Source organism: Idiotropiscis lumnitzeri, chromosome 12 (assembly GCF_059441095.1).
Source record: "Idiotropiscis lumnitzeri isolate Australia: NSW breed Sydney's pygmy pipehorse chromosome 12, RoL_Ilum_1.0, whole genome shotgun sequence".
NCBI lineage: Eukaryota > Metazoa > Chordata > Actinopteri > Syngnathiformes > Syngnathidae > Idiotropiscis > Idiotropiscis lumnitzeri.
In genome coordinates, this window is record NC_142402.1 from 3,630,895 (window position 1) to 3,644,744 (window position 13,850).

At 43.3% G+C, this 13,850-nt stretch overlaps 10 non-coding genes across 10 annotated transcripts; all 10 read right to left on the reverse strand.

The window, feature by feature from the left end:
* Positions 1-127: 127 nt before the first annotated feature.
* Positions 128-239, reverse strand: trnal-caa (transfer RNA leucine (anticodon CAA)). Its single transcript has 2 exons — positions 202-239; positions 128-173 (listed from the first exon to the last, which is right to left on the reverse strand). It is a non-coding gene; the product is annotated as a tRNA-Leu (tRNA).
* A 3,025-nt stretch (positions 240-3,264) lies between these two features.
* Positions 3,265-3,377, reverse strand: trnal-caa (transfer RNA leucine (anticodon CAA)). The gene is made up of 2 exons: positions 3,340-3,377; positions 3,265-3,310 (listed from the first exon to the last, which is right to left on the reverse strand). It is a non-coding gene; the product is annotated as a tRNA-Leu (tRNA).
* A 2,239-nt stretch (positions 3,378-5,616) lies between these two features.
* On the reverse strand, positions 5,617-5,729 carry trnal-uaa (transfer RNA leucine (anticodon UAA)). Its single transcript has 2 exons — positions 5,692-5,729; positions 5,617-5,662 (listed from the first exon to the last, which is right to left on the reverse strand). It is a non-coding gene; the product is annotated as a tRNA-Leu (tRNA).
* A 671-nt stretch (positions 5,730-6,400) lies between these two features.
* On the reverse strand, positions 6,401-6,513 carry trnal-uaa (transfer RNA leucine (anticodon UAA)). The gene is made up of 2 exons: positions 6,476-6,513; positions 6,401-6,446 (listed from the first exon to the last, which is right to left on the reverse strand). It is a non-coding gene; the product is annotated as a tRNA-Leu (tRNA).
* A 1,456-nt stretch (positions 6,514-7,969) lies between these two features.
* trnal-caa (transfer RNA leucine (anticodon CAA)) lies at positions 7,970-8,081 on the reverse strand. Its single transcript has 2 exons — positions 8,044-8,081; positions 7,970-8,015 (listed from the first exon to the last, which is right to left on the reverse strand). It is a non-coding gene; the product is annotated as a tRNA-Leu (tRNA).
* Positions 8,082-8,752: 671 nt separating this feature from the next.
* Positions 8,753-8,865, reverse strand: trnal-uaa (transfer RNA leucine (anticodon UAA)). Its single transcript has 2 exons — positions 8,828-8,865; positions 8,753-8,798 (listed from the first exon to the last, which is right to left on the reverse strand). It is a non-coding gene; the product is annotated as a tRNA-Leu (tRNA).
* Positions 8,866-9,537: 672 nt separating this feature from the next.
* trnal-caa (transfer RNA leucine (anticodon CAA)) lies at positions 9,538-9,649 on the reverse strand. The gene is made up of 2 exons: positions 9,612-9,649; positions 9,538-9,583 (listed from the first exon to the last, which is right to left on the reverse strand). It is a non-coding gene; the product is annotated as a tRNA-Leu (tRNA).
* A 671-nt stretch (positions 9,650-10,320) lies between these two features.
* On the reverse strand, positions 10,321-10,433 carry trnal-caa (transfer RNA leucine (anticodon CAA)). Its single transcript has 2 exons — positions 10,396-10,433; positions 10,321-10,366 (listed from the first exon to the last, which is right to left on the reverse strand). It is a non-coding gene; the product is annotated as a tRNA-Leu (tRNA).
* Positions 10,434-11,105: 672 nt separating this feature from the next.
* On the reverse strand, positions 11,106-11,217 carry trnal-caa (transfer RNA leucine (anticodon CAA)). Its single transcript has 2 exons — positions 11,180-11,217; positions 11,106-11,151 (listed from the first exon to the last, which is right to left on the reverse strand). It is a non-coding gene; the product is annotated as a tRNA-Leu (tRNA).
* Positions 11,218-12,672: 1,455 nt separating this feature from the next.
* trnal-caa (transfer RNA leucine (anticodon CAA)) lies at positions 12,673-12,785 on the reverse strand. The gene is made up of 2 exons: positions 12,748-12,785; positions 12,673-12,718 (listed from the first exon to the last, which is right to left on the reverse strand). It is a non-coding gene; the product is annotated as a tRNA-Leu (tRNA).
* Positions 12,786-13,850: the final 1,065 nt, after the last annotated feature.

Consider the following 13,850-nt stretch of genomic DNA (forward strand, 5'->3'; position numbering starts at 1 on the left):
GATGTATCTTCTATATTTTGTCTTTTTTTTCTATGGTCAACAGTGCGACTCAAACCTTCCACTGAGTTGTCCCCAAAAAGCCATCCCAACAGCCAAGATGATCCCCTTAAATTCAAACAATAGTATTTGTCAGGAGTGGGACTTGAACCCACGCCTCCATTTGGAGACCAGAAGCCTCCATTTACCATTGGAAGATTACACCTTGAGTCTGGCGCCTTAGACCGCTCGGCCATCCTGACAAGATGTTGATGAGCCTCGTTACATGTGGGTGGTTTAAAAATGTACCACAGAGTACTGAAGGACTTGCATTTTGTATAAATTATCCTTGTGACGATAGACCAATCTTGAGCCCAGAAGCCCCAATTCACCATGGAAAGAATTACACCTTGTGACTGGGGCCTGAGCCAACTCAGCCGTCCTGACGGTTTTTGGTTTAATGTCTTAACTGTTTGTTGGATTGAAAGCTAGAAGACGGCGCAATGCCGAGCACTCGAATTTTATATATTTTGTACTTGTTATTATGGTACACAAACATGGAACTGATCAATATTGAAGAAACTGTCGCACAGCCAACACAGTACCCAAAACATCACATGAAAGAACTTGTTCGGAGTGGGATTTGAACCCACGGGTCCATTCAAAGACCAGAAGGCCTAATTCCTCAGAGAAAAGAGTACGTCTTGAGTCTGGCGACTTAGACCACTCGGGAAACCTGGCAGTCAATGGGAGTTGGTCTTTATTGTTGGTTGAATATACAAATTATACTTCGGCAAACTGCCAAATAGATGTATCTTCTATATTTTGTCTTTTTTTCTATGGTCCACAGTGCGACTCAAACCTTCCACTGAGTTGTCCCCAAAAAGCCATCCCAACAGCCAAGATGATCCCCTGAAATTCAAACTAAAGTATTTGTCAGGAGTGGGACTTGAACCCACGCCTCCATCTAGAGACCAGAAGCCCCAATTTAATATTGGAAGATTAACACCTTAAGTCTGGCGCCTTAGACCGCTCCGCCATCCTGACAAGGTGTTGATTATGCTCTTCACATGTGGGTGGTTTAAAAATGGACCACGGAGTATTGAAGGACTTGCACTTTATATAAATTATCCTCGTGACAGTCGTCCAATCTTGAGCCCAGAAGCCCCAATTCACCATGGAAAGAATTACACCTTGTGACTGGGGCCTGAGCCAACTCAACCGTCCTGACAGTTTTTGGTTTAATGTCTTAACTGTTTGTTGGATTGAAAGCTAAAAGACGGCGCAATGCCAAACACTCGAATTTTATATATTTTGTACTTGTTATTATGGTACACAAACATGGAACTGATCAATATTGAAGAAACTGTCGCACAGCCAACACAGTACCCAAAACATCACATGAAAGAACTTGTCCGGAGTGGGATTTGAACCCACGGGTCCATTCAAAGACCAGAAGGCCTAACCGCTCAGAGGAAGGGGATCGTCCTAAGTCCAGCGACTTAGACCACTCGACCATCCTGCCACTCAATTTGGGATGGTCTTCATTGTTGGTTGAATATACAAATTATACTACGGCAAACTGCCAAATTGATGTATCTTCTATATTTTGTCTTTTTTTTCTATGGTCCACAGTGCGACTCAAACCTTCCACTGAGTTGTCCCCAAAAAGCCATCCCAACAGCCAAGATGATCCCCTTAAATTCAAACAAAAGTATTTGTCAGGAGTGGGACATGAACCCACGCCTCCATTTGGAGACCAGAAGACCCTATTTACCATTGCAAGATTACACCTTGAGTCTGGCGCCTTAGACCGCTCGGCCATCCTGACAAGATGTTCATGATCCTCTTTACATGTGGGTGGTTTAAAAATGTACCACGGAGTACTGAAGGACTTGCATTTTGTATAAATTATCCTCGTGACGACAGACCAATCTTGAGCCCAGAAGCCCATATTCACCATGGAAAGAATTACACCTTGTGACTGGGGCCTGAGCCAACTCAGCCGTCCTGACGGTTTTTGGTTAAATGTCTTAACTGTTTGTTGGATTGAAACCTAAAAGGGGGTGCAATGCCAAGCACTTTCTTTCAAATATATTTTGTCCTTGTTACTGTGGTACACAAACGTGGAACTGATCAATCTTGAAGAAACTGTCACACAGCCAACTCAATTCCCAAAACATCAAATGAGCGAACTTGTCCGGAGTGGGATTTGAACCCATGGTTCCATTCGGAGACCAGAAGGCCGAATTCCTCAGAAAAAGGGATGCGTACTAAGTCTGCCACCTTAGACCACACGACCAGGCTTACATTCAATTTGGGATGGTCTTCATTGTGGGTTGAATATACAAATTATCCTACGACAAACTGCCAAATAGATGCATCTTCTATATTTTTTCATTTTTTTCTATGGTCCACAGTGCGACTCAAACCTTCCACTGAGTTGTCCCCAAAAAACCTTCCAAACAGCCAAGATGATCCCCTTAAATTCAAACAAAAGAATTTGTCAGGAGTGGGATTTGAACCCACGCCTCCATCCGGAGACCAGAAGCCCCAATTTACTATTGGAAGATGAATGCCTTGAGTCTGGCGCCTCAGACCGCTCGGCCATCCTGACAAGGTGTTGATTGTCCTCTTCACATGTGGGTGGTTTAAAAATGTACCACGGAGTATTGAAGGATTTGCACTTTATATAAATTATCCTCGTGACAGTCGTCCAATCTTGAGCCCAGAAGCCCAAATTCACCATGGAAAGAATTACACCTTGTGACTGGGGCCTGAGCCAACTCAACCGTCCTGACAGTTTTTGGTTTAATGTCTTAACTGTTTGTTGGATTGAAAGCTAAAAGACGGCGCAATGCCAAGCACTTGAATTTTATATATTTTGTACTTGTTATGATGGTACACAAACATGGAACTGATCAATATTGAAGAAACTGTCGCACAGCCAACACAGTACCCAAAACATCACATGAAAGAACTTGTTCGGAGTGGGATTTGAGCCCACGGGTCCATTCAAAGACCAGAAGGCCAAATTCCTCAGAGAAAAGAGTACGTCTTGAGTCTGGCGACTTAGACCACTCGGGAAACCTGGCAGTCAATGGGAGTTGGTCTTTATTGTTGGTTGAATATACAAATTATACTTCGGCAAACTGCCAAATAGATGTATCTTCTATATTTTGTCTTTTTTTCTATGGTCCACAGTGCGACTCAAACCTTCCACTGAGTTGTCCCCAAAAAGCCATCCCAACAGCCAAGATGATCCCCTGAAATTCAAACTAAAGTATTTGTCAGGAGTGGGATTTGAACCCACGCCTCCATCCGGAGACCAGAAGTCCCAATTTAATATAGGAAGATTAACACCTTGAGTCTGGCGCCTTAGACCGCTCGGCCATCCTGACAAGGTGTTGACTATCCTCTTCACATGTGGGTGGTTTAAAAATGTACCACGGAGTATTGAAGGACTTGCACTTTATATAAATTATCCTCGTGATAGTCGTCCAATCTTGAGCCCAGAAGCCCCAATTCACCATGGAAAGAATTACACCTTGTGACTGGGGCCTGAGCCAACTCAACCGTCCTGACAGTTTTTGGTTTAATGTCTTAACTGTTTGTTGGATTGAAAGCTAAAAGACGGCGCAATGCCAAACACTCGAATTTTATATATTTAGTACTTGTTATTCTGGTACACAAACATGGAACTGATCAATATTGAAGAAACTGTCGCACAGCCAACACAGTACCCAAAACATCACATGAAAGAACTTGTCCGGAGTGGGATTTGAACCCACGGGTCCATTCAAAGACCAGAAGGCCTAACCGCTCAGAGGAAGGGGATCGTCCTAAGTCCAGTGACTTAGACCACTCGACCATCCTGCCACTCAATTTGGGATGGTCTTCATTGTTGGTTGAATATACAAATTATACTACGGCAAACTGCCAAATTGATGTATCTTCTATATTTTGTCTTTTTTTTCTATGGTCAACAGTGCGACTCAAACCTTCCACTGAGTTGTCCCCAAAAAGCCATCCCAACAGCCAAGATGATCCCCTTAAATTCAAACAATAGTATTTGTCAGGAGTGGGACTTGAACCCACACCTCCATTTGGAGACCAGAAGCCTCCATTTACCATTGGAAGATTACACCTTGAGTCTGGCGCCTTAGACCGCTCGGCCATCCTGACAAGATGTTGATGAGCCTCGTTACATGTGGGTGGTTTAAAAATGTACCACAGAGTACTGAAGGACTTGCATTTTGTATAAATTATCCTTGTGACGATAGACCAATCTTGAGCCCAGAAGCCCCAATTCACCATGGAAAGAATTACACCTTGTGACTGGGGCCTGAGCCAACTCAGCCGTCCTGACGGTTTTTGGTTTAATGTCTTAACTGTTTGTTGGATTGAAAGCTAGAAGACGGCGCAATGCCGAGCACTCGAATTTTATATATTTTGTACTTGTTATTATGGTACACAAACATGGAACTGATCAATATTGAAGAAACTGTCGCACAGCCAACACAGTACCCAAAACATCACATGAAAGAACTTGTTCGGAGTGGGATTTGAACCCACGGGTCCATTCAAAGACCAGAAGGCCTAATTCCTCAGAGAAAAGAGTACGTCTTGAGTCTGGCGACTTAGACCACTCGGGAAACCTGGCAGTCAATGGGAGTTGGTCTTTATTGTTGGTTGAATATACAAATTATACTTCGGCAAACTGCCAAATAGATGTATCTTCTATATTATGTCTTTTTTTCTATGGTCCACAGTGCGACTCAAACCTTCCACTGAGTTGTCCCCAAAAAGCCATCCCAACAGCCAAGATGATCCCCTGAAATTCAAACTAAAGTATTTGTCAGGAGTGGGACTTGAACCCACGCCTCCATCTAGAGACCAGAAGCCCCAATTTAATATTGGAAGATTAACACCTTAAGTCTGGCGCCTTAGACCGCTCCGCCATCCTGACAAGGTGTTGATTATGCTCTTCACATGTGGGTGGTTTAAAAATGGACCACGGAGTATTGAAGGACTTGCACTTTATATAAATTATCCTCGTGACAGTCGTCCAATCTTGAGCCCAGAAGCCCCAATTCACCATGGAAAGAATTACACCTTGTGACTGGGGCCTGAGCCAACTCAACCGTCCTGACAGTTTTTGGTTTAATGTCTTAACTGTTTGTTGGATTGAAAGCTAAAAGACGGCGCAATGCCAAACACTCGAATTTTATATATTTTGTACTTGTTATTATGGTACACAAACATGGAACTGATCAATATTGAAGAAACTGTCGCACAGCCAACACAGTACCCAAAACATCACATGAAAGAACTTGTCCGGAGTGGGATTTGAACCCACGGGTCCATTCAAAGACCAGAAGGCCTAATTCCTCAGAGAAAAGAGTACGTCTTGAGTCTGGCGACTTAGACCACTCGGGAAACCTGGCAGTCAATGGGAGTTGGTCTTTATTGTTGGTTGAATATACAAATTATACTTCGGCAAACTGCCAAATAGATGTATCTTCTATATTTTGTCTTTTTTTCTATGGTCCACAGTGCGACTCAAACCTTCCACTGAGTTGTCCCCAAAAAGCCATCCCAACAGCCAAGATGATCCCCTGAAATTCAAACTAAAGTATTTGTCAGGAGTGGGACTTGAACCCACGCCTCCATCTGGAGACCAGAAGCCCCAATTTAATATTGGAAGATTAACACCTTAAGTCTGGCGCCTTAGACCGCTCGGCCATCCTGACAAGGTGTTGATTATGCTCTTCACATGTGGGTGGTTTACAAATGTACCACGGAGTATTGAAGGACTTGCACTTTATATAAATTATCCTCGTGACAGTCGTCCAATCTTGAGCCCAGAAGCCCCAATTCACCATGGAAAGAATTACACCTTGTGACTGGGGCCTGAGCCAACTCAACCGTCCTGACAGTTTTTGGTTTAATGTCTTAACTGTTTGTTGGATTGAAAGCTAAAAGACGGCGCAATGCCAAACACTCGAATTTGATATATTTTGTACTTGTTATTGTGGTACACAAACATGGAACTGATCAATATTGAAGAAACTGTCGCACAGCCAACACAGTACCCAAAACATCACATGAAAGAACTTGTTCGGAGTGGGATTTGAACCCATGGGTCCATTCAAAGACCAGAAGGCCTAATTCCTCAGAGAAAAGAGTACGTCTTGAATCTGGCGACTTAGACCACTCGGGAAACCTGGCAGTCAATGGGAGCTGGTCTTTATTGTTGGTTGAATATACAAATTATACTTCGGCAAACTGCCAAATAGATGTATCTTCTATATTTTGTCTTTTTTTCTATGGTCCACAGTGCGACTCAAACCTTCCACTGAGTTGTCCCCAAAAAGCCATCCCAACAGCCAAGATGATCCCCTGAAATTCAAATTAAAGTATTTGTCAGGAGTGGGACTTGAACCCACGCCTCCATCTGGAGACAAGAAGCCCCAATTTAATGTTGGAAGATTAACACCTTAAGTCTGGCGCCTTAGACCGCTCGGCCATCCTGACAAGGTGTTGATTATGCTCTTCACATGTGGGTGGTTTAAAAATGGACCACGGAGTATTGAAGGACTTGCACTTTATATAAATTATCCTCGTGACAGTCGTCCAATCTTGAGCCCAGAAGCCCCAATTCACCATGGAAAGAATTACACCTTGTGACTGGGGCCTGAGCCAACTCAACCGTCCTGACAGTTTTTGGTTTAATGTCTTAACTGTTTGTTGGATTGCAAGCTAAAAGACGGCGCAATGCCAAACACTCGAATTTTATATATTTTGTACTTGTTATTATGGTACACAAACATGGAACTGATCAATATTGAAGAAACTGTCGCACAGCCAACACAGTACCCAAAACATCACATGAAAGAACTTGTCCGGAGTGGGATTTGAACCCACGGGTCCATTCAAAGACCAGAAGGCCTAATTCCTCAGAGAAAAGAGTACGTCTTGAGTCTGGCGACTTAGACCACTCGGGAAACCTGGCAGTCAATGGGAGTTGGTCTTTATTGTTGGTTGAATATACAAATTATACTTCGGCAAACTGCCAAATAGATGTATCTTCTATATTTTGTCTTTTTTTCTATGGTCCACAGTGCGACTCAAACCTTCCACTGAGTTGTCCCGAAAAAGCCATCCCAACAGCCAAGATGATCCCCTGAAATTCAAACTAAAGTATTTGTCAGGAGTGGGACTTGAACCCACACCTCCATCTGGAGACCAGAAGCCCCAATTTAATATTGGGAGATTAACACCTTAAGTCTGGCGCCTTAGACCGCTTGGCCATCCAGACAAGGTGTTGATTATGCTCTTCACATGTGGGTGGTTTAAAAATGTACCACGGAGTATTGAAGGACTTGCACTGCATATAAATTATCCTCGTGACAGTCGTCCAATCTTGAGCCCAGAAGCCCCAATTAACCATGGAAAGAATTACACCTTGTGACTGGGGCCTGAGCCAACTCAACCGTCCTGACAGTTTTTGGTTTAATGTCTTAACTGTTTGTTGGATTGAAAGCTAAAAGACGGCGCAATGCCAAACACTCGAATTTTATATATTTTGTACTTGTTATTATGGTACACAAACATGGAACTGATCAATATTGAAGAAACTGTCGCACAGCCAACACAGTACCCAAAACATCACATGAAAGAACTTGTCCGGAGTGGGATTTGAAGCCACGGGTCCATTCAAAGACCAGAAGGCCTAACCGCTCAGAGGAAGGGGATCGTCCTAAGTCCAGCGACTTAGACCACTCGACCATCCTGCCACTCAATTTGGGATGGTCTTCATTGTTGGTTGAATATACAAATTATACTACGGCAAACTGCCAAATTGATGTATCTTCTATATTTTGTCTTTTTTTTCTATGGTCCACAGTGCGACTCAAACCTTCCACTGAGTTGTCCCCAAAAAGCCATCCCAACAGCCAAGATGATCCCCTTAAATTCAAACAATAGTATTTGTCAGGAGTGGGACTTGAACCCACGCCTCCATTTGGAGACCAGAAGCCTCCATTTACCATTGGAAGATTACACCTTGAGTCTGGCGCCTTAGACCGCTCGGCCATCCTGACAAGATGTTGATGAGCCTCGTTACATGTGGGTGGTTTAAAAATGTACCACAGAGTACTGAAGGACTTGCATTTTGTATAAATTATCCTTGTGACGATAGACCAATCTTGAGCCCAGAAGCCCCAATTCACCATGGAAAGAATTACACCTTGTGACTGGGGCCTGAGCCAACTCAGCCGTCCTGACAGTTTTTGGTTTAATGTCTTAACTGTTTGTTGGATTGAAAGCTAGAAGACGGCGCAATGCCAAGCACTCGAATTTTATATATTTTGTACTTCTTATTATGGTACACAAACATGGAACTGATCAATATTGAAGAAACTGTCGCACAGCCAACACAGTACCCAAAACATCACATGAAAGAATTTGTTCGGAGTGGGATTTGAACCCACGGGTCCATTCAAAGACCAGAAGGCCTAATTCCTCAGAGAAAAGAGTACGTCTTGAGTCTGGCGACTTAGACCACTCGGGAAACCTGGCAGTCAATGGGAGTTGGTCTTTATTGTTGGTTGAATATACAAATTATACTTCGGCAAACTGCCAAATAGATGTATCTTCTATATTTTGTCTTTTTTTCTATGGTCCACAGTGCTACTCAAACCTTCCACTGAGTTGTCCCCAAAAAGCCATCCCAACAGCCAAGATGATCCCCTGAAATTCAAACTAAAGTATTTGTCGGGAGTGGGACTTGAACCCACGCCTCCATCTGGAGACCAGAAGCCCCAATTTAATATTGGAAGATAAACACCTTAAGTCTGGCGCCTTAGACCGCTCGGCCATCCTGACAAGGTGTTGATTATGCTCTTCACATGTGGGTGGTTTAAAAATGTACCACGGAGTATTGAAGGACTTGCACTTTATATAAATTATCCTCGTGACAGTCGTCCAATCTTGAGCCCAGAAGCCCCAATTAACCATGGAAAGAATTACACCTTGTGACTGGGGCCTGAGCCAACTCAACCGTCCTGACAGTTTTTGGTTTAATGTCTTAACTGTTTGTTGGATTGAAAGCTAAAAGACGGCGCAATGCCAAACACTCGAATTTTATATATTTTGTACTTGTTATTATGGTACACAAACATGGAACTGATCAATATTGAAGAAACTGTCGCACAGCCAACACAGTACCCAAAACATCACATGAAAGAACTTGTCCGGAGTGGGATTTGAACCCACGGGTCCATTCAAAGACCAGAAGGCCTAACCGCTCAGAGGAAGGGGATCGTCCTAAGTCCAGCGACTTAGACCACTCGACCATCCTGCCACTCAATTTGGGATGGTCTTCATTGTTGGTTGAATATACAAATTATACTACGGCAAACTGCCAAATTGATGTATCTTCTATATTTTGTCTTTTTTTTCTATGGTCCACAGTGCGACTCAAACCTTCCACTGAGTTGTCCCCAAAAAGCCATCCCAACAGCCAAGATGATCCCCTTAAATTCAAACAATAGTATTTGTCAGGAGTGGGACTTGAACCCACGCCTCCATTTGGAGACCAGAAGCCTCCATTTACCATTGGAAGATTACACCTTGAGTCTGGCGCCTTAGACCGCTCGGCCATCCTGACAAGATGTTGATGAGCCTCGTTACATGTGGGTGGTTTAAAAATGTACCACAGAGTACTGAAGGACTTGCATTTTGTATAAATTATCCTTGTGACGATAGACCAATCTTGAGCCCAGAAGCCCCAATTCACCATGGAAAGAATTACACCTTGTGACTGGGGCCTGAGCCAACTCAGCCGTCCTGACAGTTTTTGGTTTAATGTCTTAACTGTTTGTTGGATTGAAAGCTAGAAGACGGCGCAATGCCAAGCACTCGAATTTTATATATTTTGTACTTCTTATTATGGTACACAAACATGGAACTGATCAATATTGAAGAAACTGTCGCACAGCCAACACAGTACCCAAAACATCACATGAAAGAATTTGTTCGGAGTGGGATTTGAACCGACGGGTCCATTCAAAGACCAGAAGGCCTAATTCCTCAGAGAAAAGAGTACGTCTTGAGTCTGGCGACTTAGACCACTCGGGAAACCTGGCAGTCAATGGGAGTTGGTCTTTATTGTTGGTTGAATATACAAATTATACTTCGGCAAACTGCCAAATAGATGTATCTTCTATATTTTGTCTTTTTTTCTATGGTCCACAGTGCGACTCAAACCTTCCACTGAGTTGTCCCCAAAAAGCCATCCCAACAGCCAAGATGATCCCCTGAAATTCAAACTAAAGTATTTGTCAGGAGTGGGATTTGAACCCACGCCTCCATCCGGAGACCAGAAGTCCCAATTTAATATAGGAAGATTAACACCTTGAGTCTGGCGCCTTAGACCGCTCGGCCATCCTGACAAGGTGTTGACTATCCTCTTCACATGTGGGTGGTTTAAAAATGTACCACGGAGTATTGAAGGACTTGCACTTTATATAAATTATCCTCGTGATAGTCGTCCAATCTTGAGCCCAGAAGCCCCAATTCACCATGGAAAGAATTACACCTTGTGACTGGGGCCTGAGCCAACTCAACCGTCCTGACAGTTTTTGGTTTAATGTCTTAACTGTTTGTTGGATTGAAAGCTAAAAGACGGCGCAATGCCAAACACTCGAATTTTATATATTTAGTACTTGTTATTCTGGTACACAAACATGGAACTGATCAATATTGAAGAAACTGTCGCACAGCCAACACAGTACCCAAAACATCACATGAAAGAACTTGTCCGGAGTGGGATTTGAACCCACGGGTCCATTCAAAGACCAGAAGGCCTAACCGCTCAGAGGAAGGGGATCGTCCTAAGTCCAGCGACTTAGACCACTCGACCATCCTGCCACTCAATTTGGGATGGTCTTCATTGTTGGTTGAATATACAAATTATACTACGGCAAACTGCCAAATTGATGTATCTTCTATATTTTGTCTTTTTTTTCTATGGTCAACAGTGCGACTCAAACCTTCCACTGAGTTGTCCCCAAAAAGCCATCCCAACAGCCAAGATGATCCCCTTAAATTCAAACAATAGTATTTGTCAGGAGTGGGACTTGAACCCACGCCTCCATTTGGAGACCAGAAGCCTCCATTTACCATTGGAAGATTACACCTTGAGTCTGGCGCCTTAGACCGCTCGGCCATCCTGACAAGATGTTGATGAGCCTCGTTACATGTGGGTGGTTTAAAAATGTACCACAGAGTACTGAAGGACTTGCATTTTGTATAAATTATCCTTGTGACGATAGACCAATCTTGAGCCCAGAAGCCCCAATTCACCATGGAAAGAATTACACCTTGTGACTGGGGCCTGAGCCAACTCAGCCGTCCTGACGGTTTTTGGTTTAATGTCTTAACTGTTTGTTGGATTGAAAGCTAGAAGACGGCGCAATGCCGAGCACTCGAATTTTATATATTTTGTACTTGTTATTATGGTACACAAACATGGAACTGATCAATATTGAAGAAACTGTCGCACAGCCAACACAGTACCCAAAACATCACATGAAAGAATTTGTTCGGAGTGGGATTTGAACCGACGGGTCCATTCAAAGACCAGAAGGCCTAATTCCTCAGAGAAAAGAGTACGTCTTGAGTCTGGCGACTTAGACCACTCGGGAAACCTGGCAGTCAATGGGAGTTGGTCTTTATTGTTGGTTGAATATACAAATTATACTTCGGCAAACTGCCAAATAGATGTATCTTCTATATTTTGTCTTTTTTTCTATGGTCCACAGTGCTACTCAAACCTTCCACTGAGTTGTCCCCAAAAAGCCATCCCAACAGCCAAGATGATCCCCTGAAATTCAAACTAAAGTATTTGTCGGGAGTGGGACTTGAACCCACGCCTCCATCTGGAGACCAGAAGCCCCAATTTAATATTGGAAGATAAACACCTTAAGTCTGGCGCCTTAGACCGCTCCGCCATCCTGACAAGGTGTTGATTATGCTCTTCACATGTGGGTGGTTTAAAAATGTACCACGGAGTATTGAAGGACTTGCACTTTATATAAATTATCCTCGTGACAGTCGTCCAATCTTGAGCCCAGAAGCCCCAATTCACCATGGAAAGAATTACACCTTGTGACTGGGGCCTGAGCCAACTCAACCGTCCTGTCAGTTTTTGGTTTAATGTCTTAACTGTTTGTTGGATTGAAAGCTAAAAGACGGCGCAATGCCAAACACTCGAATTTTATATATTTTGTACTTGTTATTATGGTACACAAACATGGAACTGATCAATATTGAAGAAACTGTCGCACAGCCAACACAGTACCCAAAACATCACATGAAAGAACTTGTTCGGAGTGGGATTTGAACCCACGGGTCCATTCAAAGACCAGAAGGCCAAATTCCTCAGAGAAAAGAGTACGTCTTGAGTCTGGCGACTTAGACCACTCGGGAAACCTGGCAGTCAATGGGAGTTGGTCTTTATTGTTGGTTGAATATACAAATTATACTTCGGCAAACTGCCAAATAGATGTATCTTCTATATTTTGTCTTTTTTTCTATGGTCCACAGTGCGACTCAAACCTTCCACTGAGTTGTCCCCAAAAAGCCATCCCAACAGCCAAGATGATCCCCTGAAATTCAAACTAAAGTATTTGTCAGGAGTGGGATTTGAACCCACGCCTCCATCCGGAGACCAGAAGTCCCAATTTAATATAGGAAGATTAACACCTTGAGTCTGGCGCCTTAGACCGCTCGGCCATCCTGACAAGGTGTTGACTATCCTCTTCACATGTGGGTGGTTTAAAAATGTACCACGGAGTATTGAAGGACTTGCACTTTATATAAATTATCCTCGTGATAGTCGTCCAATCTTGAGCCCAGAAGCCCCAATTCACCATGGAAAGAATTACACCTTGTGACTGGGGCCTGAGCCAACTCAACCGTCCTGACAGTTTTTGGTTTAATGTCTTAACTGTTTGTTGGATTGAAAGCTAAAAGACGGTGCAATGCCAAACACTCGAATTTTATATATTTAGTACTTGTTATTCTGGTACACAAACATGGAACTGATCAATATTGAAGAAACTGTCGCACAGCCAACACAGTACCCAAAACATCACATGAAAGAACTTGTCCGGAGTGGGATTTGAACCCACGGGTCCATTCAAAGACCAGAAGGCCTAACCGCTCAGAGGAAGGGGATCGTCCTAAGTCCAGTGACTTAGACCACTCGACCATCCTGCCACTCAATTTGGGATGGTCTTCATTGTTGGTTGAATATACAAATTATACTACGGCAAACTGCCAAATTGATGTATCTTCTATATTTTGTCTTTTTTTTCTATGGTCAACAGTGCGACTCAAACCTTCCACTGAGTTGTCCCCAAAAAGCCATCCCAACAGCCAAGATGATCCCCTTAAATTCAAACAATAGTATTTGTCAGGAGTGGGACTTGAACCCACACCTCCATTTGGAGACCAGAAGCCTCCATTTACCATTGGAAGATTACACCTTGAGTCTGGCGCCTTAGACCGCTCGGCCATCCTGACAAGATGTTGATGAGCCTCGTTACATGTGGGTGGTTTAAAAATGTACCACAGAGTACTGAAGGACTTGCATTTTGTATAAATTATCCTTGTGACGATAGACCAATCTTGAGCCCAGAAGCCCCAATTCACCATGGAAAGAATTACACCTTGTGACTGGGGCCTGAGCCAACTCAGCCGTCCTGACGGTTTTTGGTTTAATGTCTTAACTGTTTGTTGGATTGAAAGCTAGAAGACGGCGCAATGCCGAGCACTCGAATTTTATATATTTTGTACTTGTTATT